Here is a 22,391-nt window from a genome sequence, read left to right as displayed (position 1 = left end):
ATAGTAGACATGTTATCAACGAATACTGAACCTTAAGAATCCAGATTGAGGCCCTAATGAGGAAATACATGGTCTTAAAATACAAAATGACCACCAACCAAAGTGTTATCCAGCCCACTATTCCTCTTCCTCTTAAGGCAACCCCTGAAGAGAAAGAAGCACATTCAACTGTGTATATAATGCAGGGCTTGAAAGAAAGCAATGTCATCCTGGAATCAAACTCTTCCTGCCAATCAGATTCTAAGATAGTAAGCTTTTTTATCCCATTGCAGCCAGATAGTTTTGCGGAATTACAAGCAAAAGATGACAAAGTAGATTTAGAACCCAAATCCCCAACAACAATCCATGCAATCAATGGTTCTACCTATGACTACCTTAAAAAACCAGAGAATGGGGAAATTGCACGCATTGTAGAAAAAGTAATGCAAATGACTCTTAATGAGTTGCACTCCGCGACCATCTATGGATGCTCGGTATCAGATTTTGGTGGAGAAGCCTGGCATGGTTAGTATAGAAGGGCACTAAAGATGCAGCGGTGCAAAATTATTGAAATTTTCTCTCTTACTATCATTTCTATTTTGGAGGATTTCACTCCAATTATCATCGACCGAAAGGACTTAGAAGGAATCGATATGCCCCACATAGACCTTTTGGTGCTCACTTTGGAAATTACTAACATTATAGTCAAAAGAATCTTTATTGATGGGGGCAGCAGTGCAAAAATCTTCTATTAAGATGCATTTCCAAAAATGAGACTTAAAGAATCAGACTTGAGGAAGTGTTATGCCCCTCTAGTGGCCTTTGAGGGAACAAGACTGAGGCAAAAAAAAATCATCAACCTCCTTATTAAAGTTGGGGACAAGATTGCTTCAGTCGATTTCTTAGTTGTTAATGCTCCATCAGCCTACAATGCAATTTTGGGGAGGCATTGGCTTCACTATATGGAGGTAGTCCCTTCAACGCTCCACCAAGTGGTCCGATGTGTATCCTTAACAAGGAGTGGAACATTTGATATAAAAGGGGATCAGATGATGGCTAAGCAATGTTATTCTATTGCCATTAAGCCTTGCAAAGGAACTTCTGGACCAAAACTCATTTTGGGTGAAAGGAAAAAGTTTGCAATAGAAGAAAAGGGAAAAACTATTATTTCGGAGCATATACTTATTAGGGAATCAGTTCCTTCACCAAAATAAATGGTGGAGAATGGGGCTAAATAGAAATTATAGGACCCGAGGCCAAAGTTAATGTCTCGATCCTTGCACTACCAGGCTCTTATTATTGAAGACTTAGAAACTATGTCCTTAGACCGTTTGGCTCGGAGAAAACAAGTGCAAGTTTGAATCGAATTACCTCCGGAGGAAAAAGCGCATCTCATCTCCTTGCTAAAAAAAGACCATGATGTTTTCGTATGATCATATAAGGACATGCCTGGAATAGATCCAGAAGTTGCATATCATCGAATACCAACTAACCCTACAATAAAACCTATGCATCAAAGACAAAGGCAATTTGCTCCGGAAAGAAACAAGGTCACCAACGATGAGGTGGAACACCTCCTCGAGACAGGATTCATCTAGGAAGTTCACGTTCTGGAATGGACCACTAATGTTATTTTGGTACAAAAAAGAAAAAAAAAAGTGGAGGGTATGCGTAGATTATACAAACCTCCACAAGGCTTGTCTAAAAGATCCTTTCCCTTTGCCAAAAATTGATCAACTGGTCGATGCCACCATTGGCTATCAAAGGCTATCTTTCTTGGATGCATATAACGGATACAACCAAATCCCTATATATTTGGAGGATGAGGAGAAAATAAGCTTCAAAACTCTAAGGGGTATGTTTTGCTATAAAGTCATGCCCTTTCGATTGAAAAATGTCTGATCCACTTATCAAAGTCTCGTAACCAAAATCTTTGCAGGGCTGTTAGAAAATATTATGGAAGCATATTGATGACACGATAGTTAAGATCTGGAGGGCGGAAGATCACATTGCAGACATATTTCGATGTTCTAAAGAACTACAATATGAAGCTTAATCCCGCGAAGTGTGCTTTTGGGGTTTCGTCTGGCAATTTCCTTAGTTATGTAGTTAACTAGAAGGAAATAGACGCTAATTCGGCCCAAGTCAAAGCATTGCTAGAAACTATGGAGCTAAAACCCGCAAAGGAGATTCAAGTACTAATAAGGAAATTACAGCGTTGAATAGGTTCATTTCCCAGATGTCGTATAAATGTAAAAGCTTTTTCAAGCTTATGAAATTTGAAAAAAATAGAGTATGGGAAGCGGAGCAATCCGAAGCCTTGGAACAATTAAAGAGTTATCTTGTCCAGCCACCAATGTTTTCCCCACCAAAATTTGGGAAGGAACTTTACTTGTATCTCACTGTTTCCTACATTTCAGTTAGTGCAGTACTCCTAAGGGAAGAAGATGGGATACAAAGCATATCTTTTTCACCAGCAAAATTTTGTCAGATTTGGAAACATGATATTCCGCTGCAAAAAAATTGTTCTTAACATTGATCCAAGCAAAGTAGAAACTCCAACACTACTTTGAAAGCCATCACATAATTGTAATGACATCTTACCCTTTCAAAGCTATTTTTTCTAAGCAGGACATAGTGGGAAGGAATAGTAAAGTAGCAATGAGTTTAAGCACTTTTGACATTTAGTACAAGCCCAAAACTTCGGAAAAGGGGCAAGTCCTTGCAGATTTCCTCCTCGAATGTGAACCTTCAGTTGAGGATCAGTCTTTGAGAGTTTTAGCAACGGAATGGGAGGAATGGCTCTTGTTTATTGATGGCTTAATTAGCAGTAATGGGGTCGGAATCAGTCTAAATTGTTCATCTTCTCTTTCTCCATTTGGCAAACTGAATCCTTCTCTCACTAAAAACTGTTTCCTCTCTCACTCATTCTCACCCTAAAATCCATCATTCTTATTGATTTCTACTCCAAATTGATTAAAAAACATCATTCCCCATAATTTCTTGTGCTCAAAATCATCTTTCAAACTTGTTTCCTTCACCACCATCCTCACTACCTTAGTAGTCTCTTATGCTTGTATTGGGACACACCAACATTTACTACTTTATGCTCTTTCACTTTCTATTTAGATATGTGGATGATTATGCATGTTTGTTATGATTTAGGATTATATGTCTGTTTTGGATGATATGGTGATTATTATGATTTTCACTTATATTTTCGCTAATGTGGAACTAATGTGCTTATCTTGAGATTTTGATGTGAAGGGAGAGATATAATATGTAAGATGGAAATATGGTAGATATGATTGTTATGAAAAATTTTCATATGCATTTATGCAGGGGGAGCTTTTTAAATTTTTTCAATTAGCTTTTTATTCTTGCATTTATTAAGGGGAAGCTTTTCATAACTAAATTAAATTTTTATAATGTGTTTTGTCATCATAAAAAAAGGGGAGATTGTTAGCATATAAGGGTATAAATGTTGATTTTGATGATAACAAATCACATGTTTTAGTTAAATAAAAATTTACACATTGTGCTTTTATAACAAGAAAATGATTTTTATGAAATTAAATTATTCTTCAAGATGTGGACTAAAATGAAAGAGTTTTGCCATCTTTGATTTTAGTAAATATTGTTTTGAATTTCAGATTTGGACCGATTTGAAAATATTTAAATATTTTGAGCCATTCTATAATTTCACATATTTTGGGCCATATCATAATTTCTAAAAGTTTTATGATTAACAAAGTATTATTTAGAAATTCTAAAATTGGACCTATTTGAAAACTTTCATAACATTTTAGGTCATACAACAATTATATAAAATTTTGGGGTCAAACTATAATTTTAGAAAATAATTCACTGTAGCAGTTACTGTAGTAAGCAGACAATCAGATTTGACAAGCGATAGACCAGATTTTGGGCAGTAGCTTACTGGAATGAAAGCAGCTATTCGGATTTCGAAAGAGGCATACCAGATGTTCTAAAATTCAAATTTTTGCTGTAACGGTAACATAAAAGCGGCTAACCAAATTCCATAAGCGCTAAGCCGGTTATCACCAAAATGTGCATAACGGCTAGTTTTTGAGCTCAAACTATATAAATTCAAATCCAATTCATTTTCAAGCTCTTTAGCAAGCAAAATAAAAAAGCATACAACATATATTGAGCCTCATATTCGCAAGTAAAAAATATTGAATCATCTTTTGTTCTTCAATTTATATATCTACTCTTTAAGAGAGTTTTTATTGTAATTTTCATTTCCTCATAAAATTTGTGAGTGTTTAAGTGTGTGAGACACTTGAGTAAAGAGATTGTGAGATAATCTCTTTATTGTAAAGGTTCATTGACACCTTAGAAGTCAATTGTAAGCTTTTGAAGCCTTGGAAGGCTTGGATAGTGAAATCCTCAAGTTTGGATCACTTAGAGGCGTGGACGTAGGCGGGGATTGCTGAACCACGTAAAAATTCGTGTGTTTGTTTTACTTTTCCCTTACTCATTTATTATTGTGCTTTTATCAAACTTATTGCTTTCGAATTTACTAAGGCATTGATTGGATAGTTGTGTGCTTTTGTTAAGATAAGTTTTAAAATGATCAATGGCAACTCAAAATGATTCCACATTTAAGGAAGGACAGTCCACCACTAGACCACCATATTTTGATGGACACGATTACCCATATTGGAAAACTAGGATTAGAATTTACTTGCAAGCTTTAGATTACGAAATTTGGGAAATTGTTAATGATGGTCCTTTCATGCCTTTGACTAAAAATGAAGTCGGGAAAGATATTCTAAAACCTTCACAGGAATGTAATGAATTGGAAAAGAGAAAAGCTTCTCTAAATTCCAAAGTTATGAATGCCTTGTTTTGTGTACTAGATAAGAAAGAGTTTCATAGAGTGTCTAGTTGCGAAAGTGCTAATGAAATTTGGCACAAACGTGAAGTTGTTTATGAAGGCACGAATCAAGTGAAAGAGTCTAAAATAAGTAGGTACACTCGAAAATATAAATTATTCCAAATAGAATAAAATGAGAGTGTGTATTCTATGTATACTAGATTTACGGACATAGTGAACACTCTAAGAGCCCTAGGAAAGACCTTTTCAAATAGCGAGAAAGTTAAGAAAGTCATTAAGTCGCTACCTAAGGAATGGAGACAAAAAATGACTGCCATTGAGGAAGCTAAAGATTTAAATACATTACCTATTAATGATTTAATTGATTCTCTCATTTCATATGAAGAAGATTTGGCAGCAGAAAAAGGGCATGAGAAAAAGAAGAAAAGCATTGCTCTTAAAGTCTCAAAACGTGAGAGTGATGAGGAAAGCGAGATGGATGATGAGGAGTTGGCTATGTTGGTTAGAAGATTCAAAAAATTTTACAAGAAGACAATGAGCAGAGAAAGTTCAGGAGTCACAAAAATAAAAAGGAGAAGAAAGAGCCAATTACTTGCTATGAATGCAAGAAGCCCAGACACATACGACCGGAATGTCCTCTCCTCAATAAATTCAAGAAGAAAGCTATTGTGGCCACGTGGGATGATAGCGATGAGGAAACAAGCGATGATGAAGAGCAACAAGAAATGACAAATTTAGCTTTCATGGCCTTTGGGGAAGAATCATGTGATGAACTTGATGAGGTAAGTGATCTTCCTACATATGATGAATTACATGATGCCTTTAAAGAATTGCATGATGAGTAGATGAAGATTGGTAAAAAGAATGTATGTCTTAAAAAGAAAATGGTAGAGCTTAAAAATGAAAATGAATCATTTAGTGCAAATATTACATGCCTAGAATTAGAGAATAAAACATTGCATGATAGAGTTGCATTATTTGAGAATTCTAGCATTTCACATGAGCATTTAGAATCACATGTGAATGACTTGAAAAATAAAAATGAAATGCTTAGAAAGAAGAGCAATGAACTAAATGAAATTATACTAAAATTTACAAATGGGCAAAAGATGTTGAATAACTTGCTTAATTCACAAAAGTGTGTATTTGACAAAGGAGGGATTGATTATAAGCCAAATTTGAAACAAAAGTATTGCAAGAGTTATTTTGTGAAAAGTACCTCCACCAATAATCAAGTTGTATGTCATTATTGTAATCATGATGGTCATATGAAAAATAAATGTCTAGTGAAAAGAAATGCATATTATGGTGTGAAATGTGTTTGGGTTCCAAAAGGAACCATTGCTAACATTGAAGGACCCAAAAAGGTTTGGGTACCTAAGACTTGAGAGTTCTCTATAGGGCTTGAAAAAGAAGAAAAATAAATGGTACTTGGATAGTGGTTGTTCAAGACACATGATAGGGAATTATTTTGGTTTTCAAGCTTTACCAAGATTGAGAATGGTAGAGATGTATCTTTTGGAGACAACCCAAAAGGAAAAATTATTATTATTGGCAATGTTGGTAATGTATCTTCTACCCTTATTGAATATTTAGTTGAAAACTTAAAACACAATTTGCTTAGCATTAGTCAATTATGCGATAAAGGATATCGAGTTATCTTTGATGAATCAAAATGTGTTATTGAGAATGTATGTGATGGCAAGGTTTTGTTTGTAGGAAATAGATGTGTTAATGTCTATACCATTAATATAGATTGTGCATCTACAAATGATAAATGTTTCTCTGCATTGCATTATGACGGTTGGTTATGGCAAAGAAGAAGGTCATGCAAGTATAGATTTGATCTAAAAAATCTCAAAAAATGATTTGGTTAAAGGTCTTCCAAAAATCAATTTTCAAAAAGATAAAATTTGTGAAGCTTGCCAATTTGGAAAATAAATCAAAACTTTTTTCAACATTGTCAGCAAGTTCTCTCAACTGAATATTAGGGCCAAGATCCACGCTTTCCACAAATTGGTCAAAGGAAATCCTCTCTACTCCAGGGGCAACCTTGCTCCTATAAAAATAATAGAGGGAAGGAAATTCAAAGTTGAATAAAAAAAAAGAGAAACTAAAAAAAAAAGAGGGCCGAAAGGAAGAAACAAAAAAGATGACATAAATGTAAAAAAAAAAAGCAAAAGAGAGACGAGATAAAGAACCAAGAGGGGAAAAGGAAAAGTATAAAAAAAAACAAAACGAAACGAAAAAGAAAAAGGAAGAAGATGCTGATGTCCTAAAGAAAAGAGAAAGGGCAAGAAGAAAAAGGAAAGAAAGGCCAAAAGAAGAGAAGCAAACGTTAAAAAAAATGTAAAATGCGAGAGAAAGCAAGGCTCTAAAAGTTACAGGAAGAGTAAAAGGAAATTGTGGAAAAAAGCAAAGGTTTTGGAACAAACAAGAAGAGCAGAAGAAGAATTTCTGAAGAATGTGAAAAAAAGAAGAAAATGCGGTGACCTAGGGGAAATAAAATGATTATTTAAATAAATCCCTAAAAGGGTCAGAAGCCCAAGTAGCCTGTTGCCAAATGAAGCTAAAAAGGCATCCCTAGTAACCACTTCAATAGGTAATCCATAAAATTGAAAATATATTTTATATAGCGTGTAGGTATGCACATAAATTTTAAAAAAAAAGAAAAAAGAAAAAGGGTTGTGACGAATTCCATTACCCTACAAAATATTTTTTAAAAAAGATAGAAATGTCATGCAACCGCCATGTTCAAATAAAGTATTTTTAAATATAAAAATACACTTGTGGGGGGAGTGGTATAGGTGCTATACTTTAGAGGCACCAAATTACGCCACATATCCATACAAAAAAGAAAGAAAGAAGCTATCCCAAAATAATAATAATAATAATAATAATATCCAATCTATTCTGGTAGAGTAACACTCAGGGTAAAATTTCCTAGGACCTTATGAAAATAACTAGAAGCAAAAAACTCATTCTAATTCCGAATTCTAGGGTCCGAGGGGGCCACGACCAAGATCATAAGACTAAGAAAGCACATAGGCACAGAATAGATGACGTAGGTGCGGAATAGATATGTTTAATTCCCTACGATGAAATTCACATCCACGTGTGCAATAATGGTGGGTGATACGTGTCATTAGGGAGAAAGCCTAAGGCAAAACCCTAAACCCATGTCACCCATCATTTATAAATAGAGACCATCTCACCAAGAAAAGGGGGATCCCCGGAGCCAAAAAAGAACACTGTTCATCCCTTAAAGAGAGAAAAAACTTAACCTGATTTATTATTCTTCTTTCCTTAAATCTTAATCAAATACTAACTTGGGTGTCAGAGTGCATTTTCAGGTACCAACCTCACCAAATTCAAGATTAGTGATCATCACAACTTCTCCACAAATAAAAAATACGTATGATGGTAACAATCCAACCCCTTCACATCCAAATAATAAGAATTGTTAGATCTATAGAACCCATTCCATTATTTCTCTATGTTTTGGTCTTTTCATCGTCCATGTCTAGAGAAAAGCATTGCTTATTGTTTAGTATGTTAAGCACTTATTCTTTACCTCAATATAAGTCTAAATGAACTTGGCATGAAAAATATAATTTGATTAGGAAACAATGCTTATGCTTTCACATAACATTGATGTCTATGATACATCTATGATGCCTTAGGTCTAAAGACCATTACTAAACATAGTGTCTGAAATAATATATAATAAGTCATTAACACTTAAGACCATATGGCTTGTTATTATTTGGTCAAGTTCAGTAAACTTGTTCTTCCAACAAGTATCTATGTGTTTGACTTGTGTTGTGCAAATTTTATTGAACTCGCAAGTGCACGAATCTATTGTAGAATAGATTAATGGTGACAAGTGTCGATCCCACGAGGAGGTGGATTTTAATTATATGTAGAATTAATTTTGTATGAGGGTGGTTGGATTTGTGGTGAAAATGACTTAGATTATCCTAAAATTGGAATTTAAATGGCGAGAATAAATCGAATAGAAATCTGTTGAAATGACGTACTTGGGTATCTGGATCCGTATCAACATGCACCATGGGCTAAATATTCCTTATTAATACCAATTAAATCATTAAGGGGAATCCACACCTCATGAACCACACTCTAATCAATATAGTGCTAAGGGCTTATCGTGCCAAATAATAATAACCTTGTACTAGAAAACCGGTGAAACCAAGGCGGTATCTAGACAAGATTATTATTATTTGTTGACGAGAAGTCAAAACATCCACAAAAACTAGAGGGGAAGAGAAAATAAATTTACCAAATAAAGCCCATGACACATGTTGAGACTTCGCCTTCAACCCAAGCTTGAAAGAAAATTAGTTATTCATAATTGAACTAGGGACAAAATGGAAATTTATTAAAACACGTAGAAAATACAAGATGGAGAAGGAATTACAGAAAATGGAGTCCAAAAATGGATTCAGAGGTATCAAATTAGGGGGGGGAGGCCCCCTTTTTATAGATACATTTGAGTAAATCATGGCCATCGGATTAAAAACAGTTCGGATGCTTAGGATTGCGCCACATCATCAGTCAACAGTACGCGGTTTGACCACGCGGTTTGAACAGTAACACGGTTTGACCCGACTTGAACAGTGACGCGGTTTGGTTAAAAATAATCCTGTGTAATGCATGTATCGTACGCGAGATTTTTGGTCCACTGATATGCTACCACGTCATCGATCAACAATGCATAAAAATTTTAGTCCAACAGGATCGTGACACCTCATTAGTTAATGCCACATCATCGGTCAATGCCACATCATCGGTCAATGCCACATCATCGATCCGTCTATGTGAACAGTGTCGTGAACAGTAACGTAGACAATACCGTACATGTGAATAGTACCGTATATGTGAACAGTGCCATTTTTCCTTTTATGCTTCTCCTAAGGTTTTTGACCGTCCTGAGTTCAAAAGTGATGTCCGTTTTGCCGTCTGATCTCTCGTTCATTGTAAAATGACTATGATGCCCCTAAAATACATAAAATACTTAATTAAAATAAAACACATGTAATTAAATCACAAGAAGGTTAAATACATAAAAGTAAGAGTGTTAGTAAAACTTGAAGTGTAAAATGACGATTTTCTCCTTTATAAATATACCTTTTCTAACACTCAACAACTTGACATCTCGTGTCAATGATATGAAACTCGTCATCCATTTTAGTATCGCATATGATAAGGGAGTCAGAACACGTACTAGTGTTTATAGGAATTTTTTACGTCCAGTCATAAATTCATCACTAGGAACTATTTTATAAGTATAGTACAAATGATACACGTTTCATATTCTCAACAAACTCGAGAATGTGTTCCTTAGCTATTTTACTTCTTTAACTATATTCATCAATATAATTTATGAATATTTATAACTTTGCCATTTTATAAATATCAAAATGTTAATCAAATAAAATAATTCCTTAAAAGCAAGTGCCATTAGGGCATACCACTAACAATAATATATGTATCATGTCTAAGTATAATTAAGAATACTAAGTCGCATTCGAGAGTATAATAAAAAATACCAAGTGGCACTCATGTATTAGAAAAGATACCTTTGAAGCTTTTAATTAGTAGCCATGCATATAGTTTCAATCCAATCCAGATTATTGTGAATAATCAAGAAAAAAATAATATTAAAGTGAGGAGGGGCAAACTAGTAAATATGGCATAGTGAGGATTTACTTTGATGACCACTAATGGCAGGACAATCAAATGGTAGTTGTTGAGTTTGAAACTTCAGGCCATGGAAGACCGATGGAAGCAATGGTGATGCCGACGCACAGTGGGATTTAACATATCGAGGTCCACAATCCATGCAAGTTTGGTAGCTATCAATGGCAGATCCTACGCTATTGGACATTGTTGACGATCAGAATTTGAAGTGGTTTTTGCCAAAGGGATATCTGACACAACTCAAAAGTAGTTGATTACTCCAAAGTATAAGATTGTATAATTATAATATAACCTAGTGAGTCCGAGGTTGAACTGCAAGGAATTTTAAAATCTAACAGTCAATTATTAAATAAAAATAATTGCAAAAAAAGAAATTAATAAGGAATAGTCTGAATTAAAGTGCTAAGGTTACATGATCCGTTCTTGGTATTTAAATCATAGTCATCATACTCTCTCATATTTAAATTTTCTACTTTTTTTACTAGTTTGAATATTAAGCGACTTAGTTCTTAACGGACCACTCTATGAATAAATATGGGGATTAAGTACATAATGTGTCACAATGGTATTGGAGTGTTCCCACTATCATATTGGTGTGTCCAAATTATGTCTAAACACCCACATAGATCCAAAGGGATCTATATTTATAAATAAATATGGAATGGATATAACTGATAAAAAATATAACTTATAAACATGTAAGTAAACATAATAAACTTAAAACTCACTTGAGAGAGTAATTAATTCTACAATTTGGATCATTGAGCTTCATCCTTCTTTTTTGCATAGAAAATTAACCACTCATATTGGCAAGCAAAATACTCATTTTATTTAATAAATTTGTGAAAGTAAAATACAAGAAAATTAAAAACAAAAGAGAAGAGAGAAGAAATATTGTATTATTAACTACAAATTTTCCTGAAATTCAATCTAGATTTACACCAATTTTCTCAACAAAACCCACCTCTCAAAAAATCCACCACAAAATTCTCTAAACAAAATTTTGAGATCTCTTGTTTTTATATAGGTAAATTTTGAGTTGATCATGTGTGGGCATTTACATGATATTCTTGTTAAGCTTACAACTACAACCTTTAGATGAGCTTTACTAATGTAATCTAAGGGTTTGAAATTGCAACCATTATGATCAATGGCTACAAATGAAGTTAAATTGGGACCTTCCATTGCTTATTTTGTCAAGTTGGTCGAACTACTAGATTGATAAGTGTTAAATCTAGTGCAATGAGGTTCACATGAGCTCAGTCACGCGGCACGATTTCAACCGTTTAGAACGATTGTTGGATCAAGGGTTGGCAATTCTTCCAAAGACTTATGAGTCTCTAGAATCCAAATTCCACGTCCGTTTTTCAAATCCAAGCACCACAAATTTATAGATTTACCTAGAAAATACAAAAAATATATTTTAAAACAAATAAAAGTAGACAATTCATAAAATGGGTAAGAGATTTATAAAAGTGATGAAATTATTAGTGTTATCAACATTGTAAGTGAAAAAATGATAAGTTTAATCTTTATTAAATGTACACTTTCTAGTATTCACTACTACAAAAAAGGACATAGATGACGTTTAAATTATCTTTATGATGACGAAGTAAAATTAGTCATATTTGCAACAGTCATCTAAAATGAGGTACAAAAGATGACACGTAAAGAGAGTCATCTAATAAGTATTATAGATGACTCATTTCTTAAAAAAGCAGTCATCTGATGTTGTAAAAGAACTATATTTTCTTCAAGTATAAATGACTATCTTTAAGGGACGTCAACAATAGTCGTCACCCTAATATGAATAGATTACTAATGATATGAAATGGCTGTTATTATTATTATTATTATTATTATTTATGCTTACATGTAGTGTAATAAACTTTTTTGAAAACCTGTAGTGTAAAAATAAAAATTCACCAAGCAATTGCATGAATCATATATAAATCTGGTACGTTACAAACAATACTAATAAATTATTACAATTTCAAAATTAAAGGAACTAGATATCAATAACTCTTTTTTTCTAAAAGAAAAATATTACATTCTTCAAAGGAATGACAAAATGCGGCCATCTTGTTGGCTACTCCAGTAATCATGCCAAAGCCAGAGAGAGTTTGAGAGTGAACCCTTTTGACGAACCTTGCTTGATTACAATATCGAAATAATTGAAATAATTTCATAATTCCTTTTAATTTCTTACTCGAAACAAGGACAATAACAAAGATATGGATAAAAATAATACTATTCATTTACTAACCTCTCAAAGTCATTGTGCTACAAAATTTAACGAAAAATTTCTGCCATATGTACTCTGCCCACTCCATTCTTACTTCATCAATATCCTTTTAGGTGCAACTGTCTCGTCCAACAAACTATATATCATACACAAAATAGTCAATATTAATACATGCATCAACGTTATGAAATCTATAAACTTTAAAAGGATAAGGAAATGACTACCACATTTTTTTATTGAATCATCATGGCTTTCAATAATTTGCTTCATAAACCTAATGACATAATATCCACATTCAACATCTGTAGTTTGTTGAGGACACTGCACAAGAATTTTGAACTAATTAATGTCATGTGCATATGTAAAGAAATTTAAACTGAACATATATATGTATAATTTCATATACCTTAACCTTCTTCCAAACAAAGGATTTTCGATCCGCATTTCCCATTTTTGCCACAAAAATCTTGAAAGCACTTAAGATATAATTAGATATACGAATTTACTCATGTTTTACTACATGCATTATAATTGATAATAACTTACAGTGATACAAAATTCTTCAAATCAAGGTGAGGTTCATGACCAAGTGAATCAATATACTATGAATATGTGTGTATCCACAACAATCAACATCCAATGTTCGCTATATATAATGATAAATATCAGTCTTGTATATTTTTGTAAAAGAAAAAGAAAATAAACTCCAAATGCTATATACGACCAATAAAATAACAAACCCAGTATTGTAAGGAAATATCATAAGCTATTCTGGATCAAGTATTTCCGTTCTTGATACATTGCACGAGCTCTAGTCTCATCATTATCTCTAGTTTCATGAAATTTTTTTGAAGGATTATTAAATTTATAAATATGATCCAAGTAAGGGCCCTGCAAGACCTTAGAAAGATGCCTACGGAAAACAAGTGATAATTAATACACTGCATACATTAAAATTATTACTAATTATGCTTGCTAAGAAAATAACTAGTTTAATTACTTCATGTAACAAGTTATTGTTGTGACCCCAATTTTTTCCATGCTATAGAATTGTACGATGTCGTCAATTGATAAATATAATCCGGCTTGTTCATTACCAAAGATCCTAGGATAAATTTCAATCAATAATGCTTTAGTCAACACTTGCGAGTGTACTTGCAAAGGGCATCTATTCTTATTGGCACTTTGTATTCTTGCGCATTCTTAATGGATTACTTTATATAACTAGAATAACAAAAAATAGGATTATTATTATAAATTTGTGAAATATCAAAGACAAACAATAATTATAGATATGTACCTCAACATCATTCAAGATGACAAATTGTTTAGGCCAAGCAACATAGGATCCAATTTGATTTCCTATGTCCTAATTTGAGAAAAAGTGAAATTATTATCTTAGCTAAATAATAGGGATAATATCATTCGTATACCCTATAGATGCTTTGTTATCACAAATATTACAACACTTTAAGGGTGTATCAATCGTCCACCCTAAATTAACAAAAGCTATCTGCCGACCACCAAACCGTTAGCTGCCGTTTGAAAGTTAATGGAATAATAGTGAATTGATGATTTTACCCTTGAAAATTATCACTTTTATACCCTTTAAATTATCACTTGTATCATATGAAAAGACCAAATTACCCCTCTGGCATTATCCTATTTAAACGGCAAGTAACAGTTTGGTGGACGGCATATACATTTTGTCAACTTAGGGTGGACGATTGATACACGATTGATACACCCTCAAAGTACTGTAGTCTTTTTTGATAATAGAGCATTTATATGGTATATGAATGATAATTTCCCTAAATAATATCAACAAAGCATCAATTTATTAAGCACATAACACAACAGATCAAATAATCTTGATGGACATGAAATGTCAGAGACCAAGCACAAAGGCACAACAAATGGATTGCTCTGGTCGTGAGCATTTATATTAATTTAGGGCTAAGCATATGATAAAATGGTTTCGTATTTATACCTTCCTTAAAATATGTAATTATAGACATTACAAACTCCTTTATAAAATCTAATCCCTAGAGATAAATTTACTGTTAATCCATATTGTTAATGTTTGCTACTCAAACATGAATAAATTAGGTAAAGTCAAACAATTGCCCATGTAGACCATCCACGAACAAACAATCTATTATTTTCTTTCACAAGCATGATTAAACAAAAGAAAAGAAAGTACCTTTGTGTGGAGACCAAAACTTTTAAAATCCAAGATTAAAGGTGGCCGAATACTTCAATATTTTGCTTGATAGTTTTGTGGTCCAAGCTTTATAATCTTCTCCTCAAATGTGTGGTACAGAGCTTTAAGATTTCTTCTTTGTCTTCACTTCAACCATGTGTGAATAGTTAGGGTTTTCTATTTTAGGGTTGTATAAATAATGGGTGAAATTAGGGGTTTACAACTTTGAAATAAAAGATAAGAAGTTGTTGTGGGGGTAAGGAAATTTTAGAGATGAAGATTGTGAAATTTCAGAGAAATGGAGGCAAAGAGAGAGAGAGAGAGAGTTAGTGTTTTGTTGGAGACGAAGAAAATAAAAGGGAAACTTGAGTTTTTGTACTTGAAAAATAAATGACAAATTTTAAAAAGTAAGAGTGACCTTTTCTTTAATTAGGGGAAATTATCATTCGTATACCCTATATTTGCTCTGTTATCAAAAATACTACAACACTTTGAGGGTGTATAAATCGTCCACCCTTAGTTGACAAAATGTATCACCCGACCACCAAACCGTTAGTTGACGTTTGAAAGTTAACGGAATTACAGTGAATTGATGAATTTACCCTTGAAAATTATCACTTGTATACCCTTAAATTCTCTTTTTATCACTTGTATACCCTTAAATTATCACTTGTATCATATGAAAAGACCAAATTACCCATATGACAACATCATACTTAAACACCAACTAACGGTTTGGTGGTCAGCTGATACATTTTGTCAACTTAGTGTGGACGATTGATACACCCTCAAAGTGTTGTAGTATTTTTTATAATGGAGTAAACTAAGGGTATACAAATGATAATTTTCCTTTAATTAGAGATGACTTATTATTTAGTTTGTGAGTCATTTTTGTATCATAAGTAAAAATGATTTTATAATAGATGACTTTCAAAAATAAATATAACTCATCTAAACTAATAGATGACAGCTAATAGTATGCTCGTCATGTATTACATGTCATCTTTGTCCCATTTTGTAGTAGTGATATTAATCAATTTCTAAAAGCATTTACCAAACACCAAAATTAGTTTTTAGATTTTCAAAATCACTTTTTAATCTCTTAAAAATTAAATTCAAACGGGGAATTCAAATTCCACCCACATTGCTCTAAGTTGAAGATGGTCCCACTTAACTTTTGCCTTCTGGTTTTGTTTTATTCAAATTTAGGCCTTGTTTTGTTAAAAAGGGTCGTCAGTGCAATTCTCTTGAAGGTATATATACATACATTGGTTTACAAGAATTACTACTCAAAGCATTTACTTAAAGGCAACCAATAATTCACTCAACCATACAAGCAAAACCATTTACTTAATGGTAATAACATAAATGCACTACTGGCAACCAATATTTCACTCAATAGTCCGAAATTATTGACTCACATCCATCAAAAACAAAACTATAATTACTCTTCGATTTGGTTAATTCAATATTGAAATGGCAATAATTCATTGTACAAATTTGTTAGGGAAAAAAGTGTCAGTGATTTTTAATCCCAACTACGATCTTGTAAATAAAAATATCAAATAAATAATAAATAGAAAATATAGTTGGGGAAGAAAGCTAATCACATAATATTAGAGTTTATGTGGATATTTCCTCTATTGGAGATAGAGTTGGCAAATATTTAGATGATCCAATTACTTGACACGACACGAATAAATGGGTATCGGTCATCAAATTTGACACAATTATTAAATGGGCCAGGTTAGGGTCGACATAGTTTTTTTTGTATCGGTATATGTTTAAAGTTCTTAACCTATTTACCCAACCAATGAAATTATTATATTTTCTATTCTAAATTAATTTGTAGGTTCTTGTCACCCAAACTCATGATTTTCTCTTTTTTTAATGTTTTTGAAGGATGAACATATGCACAATGTTTCATTTATAAAATTTTATATAGATTTAGAACTTCAATAGTGTAAATATATAAAATATTGGTAGATATGTATATTTCATAATATCGATATATAATATTAATATATAAATATATATATTAATATTATATATATATATATATATTAAAACTTATAAAATTTTGGTAGATATGTATATTTTATAATATTGATAAATTACACACACACACTATGCAAATGTTTGATTTAAATTTTGCTAAATGTGTAGATATTAAGTGGGTCATTGGGTAACCCGTTTATTTTTCATGTCAGGTTAGGGTCTCGGTATTTTGTCACGATTATTAAATGGGTCGTGTTTGGGTCGATCTAGATTTGAGACGCATGAAACTAACACGACATTAACATGACCTGGTGATACGTTTTGCCAGCTCTAACCGGAGATAAACAACAACCTTTAAGGAGTGATTAACAAATGGAAAATTATTAAAAATTACTCTAGTATTTTCACTCATATCCAAAACCTCCATAACACCAAATTTCTCAATAGATCTATAGTTTTTTTCAAACTAGAAATTGTGTGAAAAACTAAGGGATTAACAAGTGAACTCAACCTCCTTATATACGGTGATTATTTCTTGTAGAAGAAGTATTTCTTATACAAATTGTATTGCTTCTTGAGTACATTAAGTCCAAAAAGAAAATTACATATTCGTTAAATAGAATACAAATAACAAAATATATTATGAAATCTCCTAATAATTAGAATACAAATCCTTACTGAAAATGGAGACCCTATTAATCTATTCATTTGATAGTCTTAAATTAATTATAGTATCACAAGAAGTTATTTTTATTTATTTGTCCCCTCTCCTTGCTTCTTAATTATAAATTTTGCATGGAAGATATTTCCAAATCTTGTATATATGAAAGCTCAATAAGCTATTATTCTCCAATGCTCTGAATATGTTTCATTATATATATAAAACATTAAAACTATTACTTTGATGTAGACTCAATACCTTCAAATATTAAACATATTCGCCAAATCAAGGGAATAAAGTAGAAAGGGTTTTCTTCTTCTTTTTATGATTTAGTTAATAACACATGAATCAAATAGGTACATTTTTAAAGTAGAGCAATGCTATTTTTATGGGAAAAAATACAAATTAAGAAGACTAACATGTCAATGTCGATCTATTATATTTTAACGAGGTGGAATAAAGTAAAAACATCGTTTCACCTTCTTTTTCCAAATAATTTTAAAACCTAAAAATATATTCACAAAGCTAATTTACAAACTTACATTAAAACCTCTTTTCGTAAAAAATCAAATTACAATAAAACTGAGCGAATTTTCTTAAAAAGTCTTTTCAAACGTTTGGCAATATATTTTCTTTATAAGGTAATTATAATAATTATCCACATAAATTACATTACTTGTAAATTTATATATCCACTAGTGCAGGATTGTTTATTTTCCTTTACCCTATTTCCTTGTATGTTTTTTGCCAACTAATTAATCATGAAAATTAAAGTTCATACTCGATCATGTGCCAAAAGATTGGAAAAAAAGGCAATTTTCAGGAAGTACCTAATTAAGTCTCTCTTGCACTTGCTATCCTTTTCATTAGTTGTAATTGCTTTTTCATTACTTAGTTACAATTGCATTTGTTGATATTTTTTCTTTTATATTTTACTTAATTTTTTTTAATCTCCCTAGTATATTGGCAAACGTTTTATTACTTTTATCGTTTTTCTAAAGAATAAGGTCTACGACTGCTGAGCTGGGCGTTATGTGTTTTCGTTTTCCATAAAATCCCAAAAAGTGAAAAATAATATATCCATCCAATCCATTATTATTAGTGACAAAAATCTTCCTGTGGACACTAACTTTTCTTTAAAAAGTAATCAAACAGAAATTAGGAATGTAAGAATTGAAGGTTAAAAAACCTTCAACCTTCAATTATTATTAGTGACAAAAATCTTCCTGTGGACACTAACTTTTCTTAAAAAAGTAATCAAACAGAAATTAGGAATGTAAGAATTGAAGGTTAAAAAACCTTCAATTATTCTGATTCAAATTATTAAAGAGGAAATAGGTATTGAGTTGTACTTGTTTACTCAACAAGCTTCAATATCGATTCATTATTTCTTGAAGATCTTCAAAAAATGGACTCAAGCATGTACCCAAGAAAAGGGCACTCCGACATTCTTGTCAACATTTATGTTTAAAGAATTTTTGGTTTTGAATAATAGATTTCTCTTTACTTCAGTGAAAAGTAGTCAAAACACTCTTTCTCATTTCTTTTGGCGTCTATTTATGGACTGAGAAATGCAAAGTAGGCGAGAGATTTTATTCTGGATCTCAATCTCCACTATCCATTTCATTTGTTTGATTTTATAAGGTTACATCCAATAACATTTTTTGTTCATACTTGAATTCTCAGTTAATATTTCTAGGTTTGATCGTTAATCATCTTTGGGATTTTTGTATAAGTTACAATATGGATATTGATCTTTAATCCGGGATCAATATGAGCCATATTCGTATTAATCTCTAATTTGTGATCAATATAAGCCATATTCGTATTGATCTCTAATCAGAGATCAATATAAGTCATATCCGTATTGACATCTAATCTAGGGTCAATATAAGCCATATTCGTTATATGAATTAATAGTGTTTGCCAGACACATTATGTGTTGTAACTAGCTATATTTTTTGGCACTTGCACCACTCTATCTATAGTGTATTTCACTATACTCATCCATTGTGATGTCTGTGTAGAATGCATCCGTCGTTTCGCTTATCATTGCATACGTGTTTGGTAAACATATTAATTCGTCTATGGCTTATATTGACCTAAATTAGAGGTCAATATGAGTTTGGCTTATATTGATCCCAAATTAAAGATCAATAAGAATATCGCTTATATTGATACCAAATTAGAGATCAATAACCATGCGATAACTTATACCAAAGGCTTGGAGATAATTAATGATCAAACTTAGAAATATTAATAATAAGCAACATGTGATCACTTGCAGAGAATTTTGATAAGGACAAAAATGATTATCGGATCTAAGAGTATAAAATCAAACAAATAAAACAGATGGTGGATTAGAATTCAAAATGAAATCTTCTGCGAATTCCATGTTTCTCGGTCTATAAATAGAGGTCAAAAGGATCAAGAAAGGGTCTTTTGGTTAATTTTCATTGAAGTAAACAGAAATTTAGAATTCAGATTTAGAAATTCTCTAAACTCAAACACAAAGAGTGTCAAAGTGTTTTTGCAGGTACATGCTTGAGTCCAATTTGTTTAAATCTTCAAGAAATAACAAATCGACATTGAAGCTTACTGAGTAATATAATTCACTACCTGTTTCCTCTTTAATCATTTGAATCCAGATAATTGAAGGTTTATATATATATATATAAGTGCCATATTTCAAAGGCACCAAACTACGCACATGTAAATCCTTTCAGATAAAAGAAGTTATTCCAGACAAAATAACACCAAAACTATTTTGGTGAAATAACACCCAACGAAAAATTCCCTAGGAACTTATAGAAACAACAAGAGAAGTAATTAGACTCATGCTGATTCCAAAATCCACGGTTTAAGAAAACTACACCCAAAGTTATAAGGGCAAGAAAAGAAGCACATATGGAATAAATGTGTATGTTTGCCCATAATCAAATTTATATCCACGTGTACAGTAATGACGGTGACATGTGTCACTAGGATGAGGGTTCAAGGTAAAACCCTAAACCCACATTACCCATCATTTGTAAATAGGGGCTATCTCTATGTGGAAATGGGTCTTTGGTCTCCATGAACACTGTTCATACTAAAGAGAGAAAACTCATTTTCTCCATCGTTCATCTTTCTTTAAACTCAATCAAACATTAGCTTGGGTGTCAAAGTACCTTTTACAAGTACTTACTGCACCGGATTTGAGGCCAACAATCGTGATAGATTATCCACAAATTACAAATACGTGTGAAGGTAAAAATCCAGTCCTTTTAGATATATATTTATATGTGTGTGTGTGTGTGTGTGTGTGTGTGTGTCTATATTATATATACATACATACATACATACATATATATATATATATATATATATAGTGTTATAAATTTAAGATATGGGAAGGAAAATTTATCATTAGTAAAATGTGTTATATATATATATATATATACATGAATGAGTTTCTACTAAGAGATTCCTGACTTTAATACAATAAGGGATTCTTAATTGGAACATTTTTATATATTTATATAGACATATAATATACTACTATAAATTTTCCTTCTATCTTCACCAAATAAATTGAGAAAGATAGAATCGGAATCAATAGAAATAGAAGATGAAGCATCACCAAGAGGCCAAGTAGAAATATGGCAACACATTTTTGCATTTGTAGATTATGTGGCCTTGAAGTGTGCTATTGAGCTTTAAATCCCTGACATTATTTACTCTCATGGTAGTCAAATCAGTTTGTCCTAAATAGCTTTATGCATTGTCTCTCTTTCCTCCATTGAAATCTCTTACCTCAAATGCATCATGAGATTGTTAGGCCCGTAAAAAAAACTTCATCACACGCCATCTATCAAGCAGTGGAGAGCCTTTTTACAGGCTAACCCACTCATCAAGATGGCTTGTCACTGTCTCTGATTCAAACAGTTAGGGGTCCATTTTCTTAATAGAGCCATTCATACGTAGTGGCATTTCCTGAGCCACAATGTCAAAGAAGGCAGTATTGCTATCGAAAAGGGTTTTGGCAGTGTGGTTATTGATTTATCTTCAAAAGATTAATAGTTTAGCAACATCTTCATTGAGGGCATGGCTTTTATTTCCAAGTTCCTAACAAGAGAAGTATTAACAAGTTATAAAGATGGATTTTATTTGTTGAAATCATTGGTCGATGGGATTAGTGGATTGATAGCTGAGACTGTGAGATCATATCTACACATCAAAGGCATCAACTTTGATTTGCCACATGCCATCAATATAGTACCGATCTATGATAGGGTAACACATGTTTCAGGTGACATGTTTCATGTCATTCCTAATCTTGACTACATCAAAATAAGAATAAGTTAAAAAAAAAATTTAATACACTACATGACAAAATATATTGCATTGGATTCTGTATTTTTTTATATTTTAACTTGTCATTGAATTTAATATGGTCAAGATTTCCTGATTAGAAAATTATTCTACCATATATAGAGAGAATGTGTGTGAGCTTTCAATTAGGGATTCCTAACTGTATTAAAATTATTTACAAAGTAAAAGATAAAAAAATAAAGATTTCTTATAGCACAAGATAAAAGACACTAAATTAAGAATCTCTTATTAAATAATTATTCAATATATATATTTAGAGAGAGAAAGAAAGAAAGAGAGAAAGAGAGAGAGTGCTTATTTTTTCCAAGATCTTGGACTTTATTAAAGTCGAAAAAAACTGTTATAT

The 22,391-nt window shown here is 32.1% G+C and overlaps 1 pseudogene; it reads left to right on the top strand.

Moving 5' to 3' along the window:
• Positions 1-86: 86 nt before the first annotated feature.
• On the top strand, positions 87-22,018 carry LOC18052638 (annotated as a pseudogene).
• Positions 22,019-22,391: the final 373 nt, after the last annotated feature.

The sequence above is a fragment of the Citrus clementina genome, unplaced genomic scaffold, assembly GCF_000493195.1.
Source record: "Citrus clementina cultivar Clemenules unplaced genomic scaffold, Citrus_clementina_v1.0 scaffold_2, whole genome shotgun sequence".
Classification (NCBI taxonomy): Eukaryota; Viridiplantae; Streptophyta; class Magnoliopsida; order Sapindales; family Rutaceae; genus Citrus; species Citrus x clementina.
This window is presented reverse-complemented; position numbering and strand designations above follow the sequence as displayed.